General features: G+C 40.7%; 1 long non-coding RNA gene across 1 annotated transcript; it reads right to left on the reverse strand.

Moving 5' to 3' along the window:
- Positions 1-161: 161 nt before the first annotated feature.
- LOC139368335 (uncharacterized) lies at positions 162-10,172 on the reverse strand. Its single transcript, XR_011626948.1, has 3 exons — positions 9,863-10,172; positions 1,967-2,350; positions 162-1,845 (listed from the first exon to the last, which is right to left on the reverse strand). It is a non-coding gene; the product is annotated as an uncharacterized lncRNA (long non-coding RNA).
- Positions 10,173-12,914: the final 2,742 nt, after the last annotated feature.

Genomic DNA, 12,914 nt, shown 5'->3' on the forward strand with positions numbered 1-12,914 from the left:
CCCATTGGAATGAATCCAGAGCGCAACACAATTGTTTGTGGTAAGGTGAAAGCAACCGACTATAGACGAAAGTCAAGGAGTGAAGTTGGGGAGGTGCATCTGCGACAAGCGAAAGTCGTACACTAATGTGGTTTCAACAGCAAGACTCAGTGCAACATCACAGTGTTGTCATTGTTTATTAAATGTGTTCTTTATAATGTCGAAATGAACGTCTCAAACCCCCCACATCACACATTCACAAACGGAAAATATATGTGTGTACATTGTACAATCAATCGGTGAGAGAGCGCCTCACATCACATGAATTTGAACATATCCACCTTATACATGTATTGTGCAAAGTTGATTCCTCTTTCAGTCACGTCTTTGGTCACGTTCGGGTAGGTCAAACAAAAACACCCTAATGATTGCGTGACAATAGAGCTTCCCACAATGCAGGATGAAGTTGCTGAAGAGAGACTGCAGAAACTTGCAGTTGACTGCAGTGAAAACTCCATGATCTTTGATCAGTTGATTTTTGCCAAATTCATGTAGGCATAAGTCGGACAATGTTTTTACCCATAATCAGAGTTTTGTTCTGTGGGTGTCACTAGTCTGATACCACACTGCATAGCTCACAATCCATAGGTTATGCTGTACAGTTCAAATAAGTATGCCTCCCAATGCAATTCTGAAGTCTGAACAGTGCGGTTTCAACTGAGTTTCACTTATTTTTTTAAATCAAATTAACTGATTTGTCTTTTGTTGAATTTACATAACATTCCAAAGTTGTTTAGTATGATCTAACCCAATTATGGAATGATAGCACTATTTGTATCCGTTTTGGGACAGTTTCAATGTGGTACTTTTATTTTGAAGGCGAACCGATTCAGCTATTGTTGAATACTCTGTTAACTACACACTGGTACGAGAACGGCAACGTGTTAATGTCACAAACTTCAACACTATCAATAACTTGATAATCTGGCTTTAATGTTCTCAGAAATATCGTCAACCAAATAACTTGTAAACTCACTGAGAAAATGGCCTTTGAATGTTTTGGTACCTACTGTACCTACTGTGAGTTCATGTGCTAAACAGTGAGTAGTGTAGTAAAGATGAAGACTAAAAGTGGTAAAAGAAGTAGCCTACATTAAGGAAAAATTCAGGGTAAACAAAGTGTCCAGATAAAAATATTTTATAAATATTAACTTACGCTTACCCAGACACACTTGTCTAAATTGATGGGTCATGTGAAAGAAATTCTAGAACCAATCCCCAGCCACATCTTGCGAAGTGGATGGGTCTCTACAGAAGGTGTAAATGGTACAGCCAAATGGTTACTTGCATAGTAGCAATATCAGAAATAGATAGTGTCAATATAAATAAAATAATATACAGTAAGTACAAGAACAATATCAATATCAGTGATAGATGAGGTAGTCTTATATGCATACAGTCAGGGGTTAAGTGGCTGAGCAGCAGGATAAAAAAAGAAATAGTAGCAGCAACGTATTAGGAGAGAGTTATTTGAATAGGAGAGAGTTATTTGAATAGAGGCACTGCAGATAGTGCTGATGACTGGTTCATGCGTTGTTCGGATGGACACGGGAATCTATATTTGGAAATCCTGTTTCTGTCCTGCCTTTGGGGCAGGTCATGTGACATCCATAGCCTCTTCATTGCAAAACTCCCTGATCTTCTCAAAAACACAAGTTTGTCTAGCTGTGTCCAGTCCAGGTGGTGCTTGTACAGGCAGACCATCTATGGAGGAAGAATGTCAGCGTTGGGCAGCATCTGAAACCTAGTCCCGATGGGTTTGAACGCTCCTTGGTGACAACAACACCAGGGTCCAGAGCACCAACGCTGTAAAACAGGAAATAATAAAATAATGTAGAAGACATTACAACCTTGCACAACATCAATTCACCTTCCAAGTTTAGATAAGAATAATAACCTCATACAATGCAATGGAAATTATATTCACCTGATGTGCTGGTACTGCTTGAACTGTGTCAGCGGCCTGAAGTACGGAGTCAGGTGTTGTTGCCAGCCATAGCTTTCCACCAGCACCGTACCATCCTCCAGTCCAACCAGCTGTGGGATGTTGACCCCTGTCACAGTGCTGTCCTTCACAACACCAGCAATCTCAGACAGTGTTGACTCTGGTCTTTCTGAAGCGCTGCTTGATGAGACTGAAGCACCAGTCAGGGGCAAACTTGGTGTGGCCTGTGATCAGGAAGTGATGGTCCATACTGTGGTGGAGCTTGTGCATGGTCTGCACATGCTTGTTGTTGTTTTGACCTCTGCAGTTGCGAGGAGTTCAAAAGTAGATGGGACCTGGCTGCATAGGTTCAGAAGGATAGTGCACCTACAAACAACAAAATACCATTAAGATAAGTTAATGAAAAGAAAATGTAATGTAAAACTTTTTTTATGCATCATTGTAAGGTAAGTTTCACTTACCTACAAATGTCCAGAACAGCAGCATTTTTAAGATAAAAAAAAAAAAAATCTTTCCATAATTTAGGGTGGAAATGTATGTGGGATATGTGGGATATACAGACCAAAAACATGAAGAAAGATTTTTTAAATTGTATTATTTTATGGCTTATAGTTCTTGTGGAAGTTGATAAATAACACCTGGGGGCAAAAACTTCTACATCCACTGACAAAACTGCCACCGCATTGTACGACTGACCCAGCTACCACCATAGCAGAGAGAACATTTGCTAAGTATGTCTTTGATGCCTGTGTCGATACTGATAGGATCGAAAGAAAAGCAGCACTTGTTCTCGGATCATGACTTCTCCATTCAAATCTTACTTTAACATTATTATTAAAGTAACGACAGATCAGTCAATGGCTGCAAATATTGAGGCGGCTTATTCTGATACTTGCCCTATAATATATATATTTCACAGCGGTTTAGATGGTACAATGATTCTCTACACTATACTTGCTTCTTTTGTCACATAAACTGACATTAGGCAAACTGTTAGAATTTTAGCAACCAGGAAATGGTGGAGCGATTTCTGCATAGTGCATCTAATGAAGTCTTCTCGGTTTTCATTTAAAGCATCTTTCTATCCTTTGATTGTTTGTAACAATTGCAAAGACATTGTAGTATTTGTAGTCAACTTAGTGGTGAAGTTATCAGCGGTCACAGAGAGACAGATAAACATATTGATTCTACAGTTGAAGTCGGAAGTTTAAATACACATAGGTTTGAGTCATTAAAACGTATTTTTCAACACTCCACAAATTTCATGTTAACAAACTTTAGTTTTGGCAAGTCGGTTAGGACATCTACTTTTGCGTGACAAGAAAATTATGCCATGGCTTTAGAAGCTTCTGATAGGCTAATTGACATCATTTGAGTCCATTGGAGGTGCACCTGTGGATGTATTTCAAGGCCTACCTTCAAACTCAGTGCCTCTTTGCTTGACATCATGTGATAATCAAAAGAAATCAGCCAAGACCTCAGAAAAAAATTGTAGACCTCCACAAGTCTGGTTAATCCTTGGGAGCAATTTCCAAATGCCTGAAGGTACCACGTTCATCTGTACAAACAATAGTACGCAAGAATAAAGACCATGGGACCACGCAGCCATTATACCGCTCAGAAAGGAGACACGTTCTGTCTCCTAGAGATGAACGTACTTTGGTGCGAAAAGTGCAAAACAATCCCAGAACAACAGCAAAGGACCTTGTGAAGATGCTGGAGGAAACAGGTACAAAAGTATCTATATCCACAGTAAAACAAGTCCTATATTGACATAACCTGAAAGGCCGCTCAGCAAGGAAAAGCCACTGCTCCAAAACCACCATAAAATATACAGACTACGGTTTGCAACTGCACATGGGGACAAAGATCGTACTTTTTGGAGAAATGTCCTCTGGTCTGATGAAACAAAAATATAACTGTTTGGCCATAATGACCATTGTTATGTTTGGAGGAAGAAGGGGGATGCTTGCAAGCCGAAGAACACCATCCCAACCGTGAAGCATGGGGGTGGCAGCATCATGTGGGGGTGCTTTGCTGCAAGAGGGACTGGTGCACTTCAAAAAATAGATGGCATCATGAGGTTGGAAAATTATGTGGATATATTGAAGCAACATCTCAAGACATCAGCCAGGAAGTTAAAGCTTGGTCACAAATGGGTCTTCCAAATAGACAATGACCACAAGCATACTTCCAAAGTTGTGGCAAAATGGCTTAAGGACAACAAAGTCAAGGTATAGGATTGGCCATCACAAAGCCCTGACCTCAATCCCATAGAAAACTTGTGGGCAGAACTGAAAAAGCGTGTGTGAGCAAGGAGGCCTACAAACCTGACTCAGTTACACCAGCTCTGTCAGGAGGAATGGGCCAAAATTCACCCAAATTATTGTGGGAAGCTTGTGGAAGGCTAATTGAGTTTATGTAAACTTCTGACCCACTGGGAATGTGAGGAAGGAAATAAAAGCTGAAATATATCATTCTCTCTGCTATTATTCTGACATTTCACATTGTTAAAATAAAGTGGTGATCCTAACTGACCTAAGACAGGGAATTTTTACTTGGATTAAATGTCAGGAATTGTGAAAAACTGAGTTTAAATGTATTTGGCTAAGGTGTATGTAAACTTCCGACATCAACTGTACTTGTTGCAGTGTATACAAGAACCGGAGCACATGACTTGACAAGTCGTTTACCGTTTTTGACAAATCACATCACATCAAATACAAGCCTACTGCCTAGCCTAACCGTAGCGCTAAGCTAAACATGGATGAAACCATTTTAGGGGGGGTTGGTGGGGGGATCATTTCATTTGTTGGGGTGTGGTGGAAATTAGAAGGTTATGTCATACGGCTGTTTTAAGCAACAGAATACAGGGTTGTTAGAATGCTAATCTGTGTGTGTTCTACTGAAGATGGGCCTCTAGAAGATTTACGATGTCTTTGGGGATACCACATTCCAGAGTATGAGTTAATGATTCTGTTCTATACGGTACCAGGGAGACATGGCTCCAGTATGGAGTTGTGGGGCCAGACACTGGTCATTACACAATGAGTTCTCATGTTTTTACAGCAGATACTTATAATTCACAGCAGACAGTATCTTTCATACAAATCTTAACATTGTGACCCATTTCATACATATGTTGTGTGTCATGTAGACTGAAGGACGATGGAATTTGCTATAAAATGCTGTGGCTCAAATCAGCTGGTTGAGTTCTCAGTGATCACCTTCCAGGGGTGATTACGAACCAGCTCCATTACTGCACTAATTCAATAATAAAGTTTGATGGTTTTGAAGAAATCTAAAAGTCACTCCTTTTGATTACAATAATTCAGGGGGTTTTCAAGTCCGTGGGGGGTAGAAATGGGGGAAGGTATTGTGGGGGGACATGATGCAGGAATTACTACTATGATGGGGGATTTATCAATAAATGGGGGGCAAACACAATAGAAGATTATATGCTAAATAAAAATAAACCTCCTGGAAAGGGTGGTATAAGGTACAAAAGTTACAATCTGATGCCGCGTTCAAGATAAGCAGGAACTCGGGAAAAAATAAAAAACGTTTTGGACGGTCATCCAATTCGGAATTCCAACTCGGGAACTCGGGCCTCTTTCTAGAGCTCTGACTTTCCGACCTGAAGATAATTGACGTCATGATTTTACCTTGCATTTTTCCGAGTTCACAGTTGTCTTGAATTAACTATCCCTTGTTATAACATCTTTGGTCTGACAGACGCTAATGTGACAAACAGAATGCATTGAATGATGTCACCAAACATGGTGCCACACATAGCCAGCAAATAGCCTAGCATTAGCTCATCATAATCAGTACAACATTCAAGTATTTTACACACATCATATGTGTCCATTACAATAATGCAAGAATCGGAATGCATGTTTTGTCACCAGTACTTGAAAACATGTTAATAAAACAGTAAATACATTATGATCCATACATACAGTGGGGCAAAAAAGTATTTAGTCAGCCACCAATTGTGGCTCTCCCACTTAAAAAGATGAGAGAGGCTTCAACTATGACAGACAAAATTAGAAAAAAAATCCAGAACATCACATTGTAGGATTTTTAATGAATTTATTTGCAAATTATGGTGGAAAATAAGTATTTGGTCACCTACAAACAAGCAAGATTTCTGGCTCTCACAGACCTGTAACTTCTTCTTTAAGAGGCTCCTCTGTCCTCGTTACCTGTATTAATGGCACCTGTTTGAACCTGTTATCAGTATAAAAGACACCTGTCCACAACCTCAAACAGTCACACTCCAAACTCCACTATGGCCAAGACCAAAGAGCTGTCAAAGGACACCAGAAACAAAATTGTAGACCTGCACCAGGCTGGGAAGACTGAATCTGCAATAGGTAAGCAGCTTGGTTTGAAGAAATCAACTGTGGGAGCAATTATTAGGAAATGGAAAACATACAAGACCACTGATAATCTCCCTTGATCTGGGGCTCCACGCAAGATCTCACCCCGTGGGGTCAAAATGATCACAAGAACGGTGAGCAAAAATCCCAGAACCACACAGGGGGACCTAGTGAATGACCTGCAGAGAGCTGGGACCAAAGTAACAAAGCCTACCATCAGTAACACACTACGCCGCCAGGGACTCAAATCCTGCAGTGCCAGACGTGTCCCCCTGCTTAAGCCAGTACATGTCCAGGCCCTCTGAAGTTTGCTAGAGAGCATTTGGATGATCCAGAAGAAGATTGGGAGAAGATTAACTCACTAGAACTGATATAATGGCGACAAAGCATTGGAAAAGTACTTTAGGAGCACTTAATCCCTTTAGATAAATTCAGCCAGAGGTGGTTTAAAGTCAACAGCATTCAAATGTAAACTTTTCTTATGGATAACCATATCCAGCGAAGGGTTTTACTCACGCTCAGTTCGAGGGTCTGGGCGATGCGCAAGTGGAATTTTGAAGTGGAAGTTATGGAACTTCCTCGAGTGCTTCTGTTATGGAAAAAAAAAGTCCAAAATGAAACTGACATTAAATGTGGAAAATTATACATTTGCATCTGTTGGCCATCAAGTAGGCTATTCATTTCTATGTCATTGTAGGCTACTGTAGCCTACCATTTGATACAGTACAATAAATATGTTGAAATGAGATATCACTGGAGCCATTGCAAATACATTTGTGCCACTTGTGTAGTCTACCTGGAGCTGGCAAACAGATTAAATAAATAGCCTATAACTCAGTTTGTTGTTCTAGCCTTGTGTTATTATGAAATTGTTAATGGCCATGTTTAGTTAATTAAATTTGAAGTTATCAATTGTGATCATGGTCACAGCTCTATCGCGAATGTATCATTCTCCACATTTAATGTCAGTTTAATTTTGGACTTTTCCCTGAAATGAGATGTTGGCCTTTCAGGGGCTATAGATATTGTGAATGTTGCAGTACATAAATGGCAATTAGTTATTTCAGGAGCCAGCAAAACTAGTGCACTCTATATGTGCTCTGGGTCATTAGACACCATTAGACATGCACCTGTCTGGGAAGTGAACAAGACTGGTTATTCCTGTAACTGTGTTATGGCCTGTTGCTATGGTTATATACTGTTGCTATGGTTACACCTCTTGGATCTTTTCCAGAAAACGGGTGTCCCTTTCAGAGGAGTTAGCAGGATGACATGTATGGTATTTCCATTGTTACTATGGTCCTACATGCCCTAATATGAAACCAAACTAAACTTAGTGCAGGGCAATAAGATAACGGTGGCTACATGCCAGAGGGGATGAGCCATTAAGAGGAGTTACTGTGAGTATGACGTAAGAAGGACAAATGTATAAGAAGTCTGTGCCAAGATTAGAAAGGGGAGTTGCTTCATGAATCAGCTCAGCTTTTGTTATTGTAATAAAAATATTTTTGAACGCACCTGCTCTGGTATTTGAGAATCATTATTGACTGAATAATTCCACGACATAGGCTACCTGCATCTAGCTCAGCAAACCATGGAAAAGTTGAATTGCAAATGTAAACCCAAATTTTAGTCAGTAGCCTATTGAAATAACATGTACATTTTGCAAATAGGCCATTTGTAACAGTTTTTAGTCTTAACATATGGTACATTAGGAAGGCACAATTACCAGAAAATAGCATAACATTTGTTTTTTGAAGATTGTCCAAGTGTTTCTTGCACAGAGATTGAGATCCTCTGTCGAACTTTCATCACTCAAACTCTTCTGTTGGATTTATCTACAGTTATGCACAGGATGTATTTACAATTATAAACTGAGCCCTGAATGCTGATTGTTTGAAAGCCATAGGAATACCATAGGAATGACAAAAAAAGTAAACGTTTTACTATTCTAATTACATTGTTAACCAGTTTATAATAGCAATAAGGCTCCTCGGGGCTTTATGGTATATGGCCAATATACCACGGTTAAGGGCTATGCCCAAAGGACAGCCCTTAGCAGTAGTATATTGGCCATATACCACACATCCTAGGGCCTTATTGCTTAATGATAGCAGTCAAAACAAGGTAAATCGACATCCATTGATGGAAAATGATCTGGAGAGTTTAATAAGGGTGATTTATCTATTCTCTTGGACATATTCTTAAACTTGCAAGAATTATTATTTTGATGGAAAATCGAATTTTGTGGCAACTCCTTAAATGTGGCAACTCCTCTCTTTCTGCAAAACTTTTTAAAAATATAGTTTTTAGGCCTTGTGGGCGGGTTTTCAGAGGTCATTGGGCTAGAAATGTTAGCTGGATCTGGCAACACTGGTGGGCAGTGTTGTCACTTGGGCCCTTGATCTGATCTATAGGCTATATAGGCCAATCATCAAAGTAGTCTATTTTGCATTGATAACCAAATATAATCTCAGCAACTGTTCAAACAGCAAACCAAACAACAAGAATCCACCCAAAACGCTATTTTGTTTAGAAGTAATAACTAATGATTACAGACTGTTGTGAAATGGATTAACCTGCTATAGACAACTAGCTAGCCAAGTGCTTTTTTACTCTGTTACCAAAACATGATGACGTTTGTTAAGGGTTGCATCAATCGAATCTGGTATCAGGATAAATATGACAATGAGTCACCGATTGTATACTATGTACTTTTTATTAGCTAAGCAATAACTGGTATATGCAATTTTCGTATATACGGGTTCGCTGTAACACCATGCAGGGTAGAACAGAGAACTGATTTGTTCCTGACAAAATTAATATAATATACTCTGACAGTAGAGACTGGGCGTGGTTTAAACTCATTCAGCCTATCGTTGAATGTTGGCGCCCGAGCTGGTCCCAGTCCCCTAGGCGCTTCAGCGGTCAGTCGTTGTAGTTGTGTAGAATATCTATGCGCCCATGCTCGATACAGTTATCACACACCTGGCTCCTGTTATCTAACAAAAGACCGTTTGTTCTCGCAACACTACGTTCTGAATGTGCCCACACAACTCATTGCACAGTTCCCGTCTTCATGTTATTTTGTATATTTCCATCATGAGAAAGGCCCATGGCCCTGAAACTGTTAACAATATGTCTCAAGTCAGCTATGTTGCATAACACATACACCCACACAAGCCAACAGCAAATTATATTCCATCACATATGATATGGTAACGGAAAATAGTGTATAACACAGAACCTCACACGTTCGATTTTTTTGCTGATAATGTTTATGTTACACTGGTAAGTATAAGAATATTTGACAGGGCATTTCTTGTATTAAATCTGATTATTTCACATGGAGATGTGGGAAGCTAAAACGGCTAGCTAGTTGTTTTTATCCATGCTTAAGCCAGCTAGCCAGGCTGCCAGCTAGATACTACCAGAGATAGAACAATGAGCCAGATGTATAAATCTGTAGCATCAGGTTGGGATTTCCACTCACCACCACTTCATGCTAGCCAAAAAGATCTCGATAGCTCGTGCTTGGCTCTGCCCACCTCCTTGCCTGTTCTGCCCACTACGATGCATTTGCTCCCATTGGAAACGACAGGCTGTAGTCTATCTTGGGTTAGCTATAAAACATCTTTGCTACTACTAGCAGGTTTCTCTTCCTTGTTTTCACAAAATGAGAAGTCAAAAAAACATTGCTATCTCCCCCTTGTGAATGGGACCGGCGAAGATATCATGTTACCAAAAGTTGTCCGCTACTCCAAAAATCCCCCTCCACCCACGTGCACGCATGCACGTAGATCAACGGAACGGAGTGAAGCTTGTAGTAGCCTTTAGCTGTTTACGAAGTGGTCTTAGGCAGTAGGTAAATAAGTGTTTTGAAGTGCAACTTTAGTAACAATGGTTTTGGGAAACAGTTTGGAGATTTAACAATGCTCCTATGAAGGTTCTAACCATGAACTTAGCTTTAGGATGCTTTTGGGAATGAATAATAATATATGCCATATAGCAGACACTATATGGGAACTGAAAAAACTAAGGTTGAATCATGATGTCAGTTATCTTCAGGTCGGAGCTCTAGAAAGAGGCCAGAGTTGGAATTTCGAGTTGGATGACTGTTCAAAACGTATTTTCCCAATCTGCGCTCATTTTTTCCCAGAGTTCTCAGTTGTCTTGAACACACTGAAGTCTGAGAATACCCAGTTCCGAGTTTCCAGTTGTTTTGAACATGGCAGAAGTCATGCTGGATTGACAGAATGGCCAATGTATTCAACCTTTTCTGGCCCATGGTGTTGAATGTTTATCCTTTTAAGCTTGGAAAAGAGACCCTTAAACCCAGACTTGGACCACAAACCCTCTCCACATAATAGCAGGCTAGTGATTGCTTTGCAACGCTTGCAGTTAGCCACTGATTCCTTCCAAACCACTCATTGTTGAATTTGCGATTTCCATTACTTGTGTAATGTTTATGTCCAGTGGCCAATGAGCATTGATACGTTTTATCTGTAATTTGCCTTCATATGACACGACTAGAAAAGGATTTGCCAATAGATTGTTGACGTGATTCATGATGATAACTTTTTGTCTAGCTTGATAGCTAAGATTTTGAAAGTATTATCAGTCCAATCAAAGATATGGTAGATATAACGTGATTTGACATAATTTAATATGTGGCCAATGACCTGAGACTCAATGTGTTGGAGGAAACACCATCAACTGACGACCACAGTCAGCTTGCAGGCGCGTGGCCCGCCACAAGGAGTCGCTAGAGCATGATGGGACAAGGAAATCCCTGCCGGCCAAACCCTCCCCTAACCCGGACTATGCAGGGCCAATTGTGCGCCACTCCATGGGTCTCCCGGTCACGGCCGGCTGTGACACAGCCTGGGATCGAACGCGTGGCTGGAGTGGCGCCTCAGCACTGCAGACAATATTTTTTATTAAATTGTATTTGTGTTGTACTCATCCTTCTTCCTCCTCCAAACACGGCGAGTGGAGTTTAGACCAAAAAGCTCTATTTTTGTCTCATCAGACCACATGACCTTCTTCCATTCCTCCTCTGGATCATCCAGATGGTCATTGGCAAACTTCAGACGGGCCTGGACATGCGCTGGCTTGAGCAGGGGGAGCTTGCGTGCGCTGCAGGATTTTAATCCATGACGGCGTAATGTGTTACTAATGGTTTTCTTTGAGACTGTGGTCCCAGCTCTCTTCAGGTCATTGACCAGGTCCTGCCGTGTAGTTCTGGGCTGATCCCTCACCTTCCTCATGATCATTCATGCCCCACGAGGTGAGATCTTGCATGGAGCCCCAGACCGAGGGTGATTGACCGTCATCTTGAACTTCTTCCATTTTCTAATAATTGTGCCAACAGTTGTTGCCTTCTAACCAAGCTGCTTGCCTATTGTCCTGTAGCCCATCCCAGCCTTGTGCAGGTCTACAATTTTATCCCTGATGTCCTTACACAGCTCTCTGGTCTTGGCCATTGTGGAGAGGTTGGAGTCTGTTTGATTGAGTGTGTGGACAGGTGTCTTTTATTCAAACAGGTGCAGTTAATACAGGTAATGAGTGGAGAACAGGAGGGCTTCTTAAAGAAAAACGAACAGGTCTGTGAGAGCCGGAATTCTTACTGGTTGGTAGGTGATCAAATACTTACGTCATGCAATAACATGCAAATGACTTACTTAAAAATCATACAATGTGATTTTCTGGATTTTTGTTTTAGATTCCGTCTCTTACAGTTGAAGTGTACCTATGATAAAAAAAAATACAGACCTCTACATGCTTTGTAAGTAGGAAAACCTGCAAAATCGGCAGTGTATCAAATACTTGTTCTCCCCACTGTACGTACATACATATCCCAACCAGAAGCCATGGATTACAGGCAGCATCCACACGAGCTAAAGGCTTGAGCTGCCGCTTTCAAGGAGAGGGACACTAATCCAGACGCTTATAAGATATCCCGCTATGCCCTCAGACGAACCATCAAACAGGCAAGCGTCAATACAGGACTAAGATTGAATCCTACTACACCGGCTCTGATGTTCATCGGATGTGGCAGGGCTTGAAAACTATTATGGACTACAAAGGGAAACCCAGCAGCGAGCTGCTCAGTGACGCAAGCCTACCAGACAAGGTAAAAGCCTTCTATGTTCGCTTCGAGGCAAGCAACATTGAAGCAAGCATGAGAGCACCAGCTGTTCCGGATGACTGTGTGATCATGCTCTCTGTAGCCGATGTGAGCAAGATCTTTACGGAGAAGTCTATCTTTAATTCTGTGAATAACACTTGTATCTTTTATCAATGTTTATTATGATTATTTTGGTAAATTGATGTGGCTCTCTGCAAAACATATGTATTGTGTAACATGATGTACTATGAGTTTCATCGGATGAAGATCATCAAAGGTTAGTGATGAATTTGATCAATATTTCTGCTTTTTGTGACTCCTCTCTTTGGCTGGAAAAATGGCTGTGTGTGTTTTTGTGACTTGGTTCTGACCTAACATAACCATAGGTTGTGCTTTTGCTGTACAGCCTTTTTGA

The sequence above is a fragment of the Oncorhynchus clarkii genome, chromosome 16 (assembly GCF_045791955.1).
Source record: "Oncorhynchus clarkii lewisi isolate Uvic-CL-2024 chromosome 16, UVic_Ocla_1.0, whole genome shotgun sequence".
Lineage (NCBI taxonomy): Eukaryota > Metazoa > Chordata > Actinopteri > Salmoniformes > Salmonidae > Oncorhynchus > Oncorhynchus clarkii.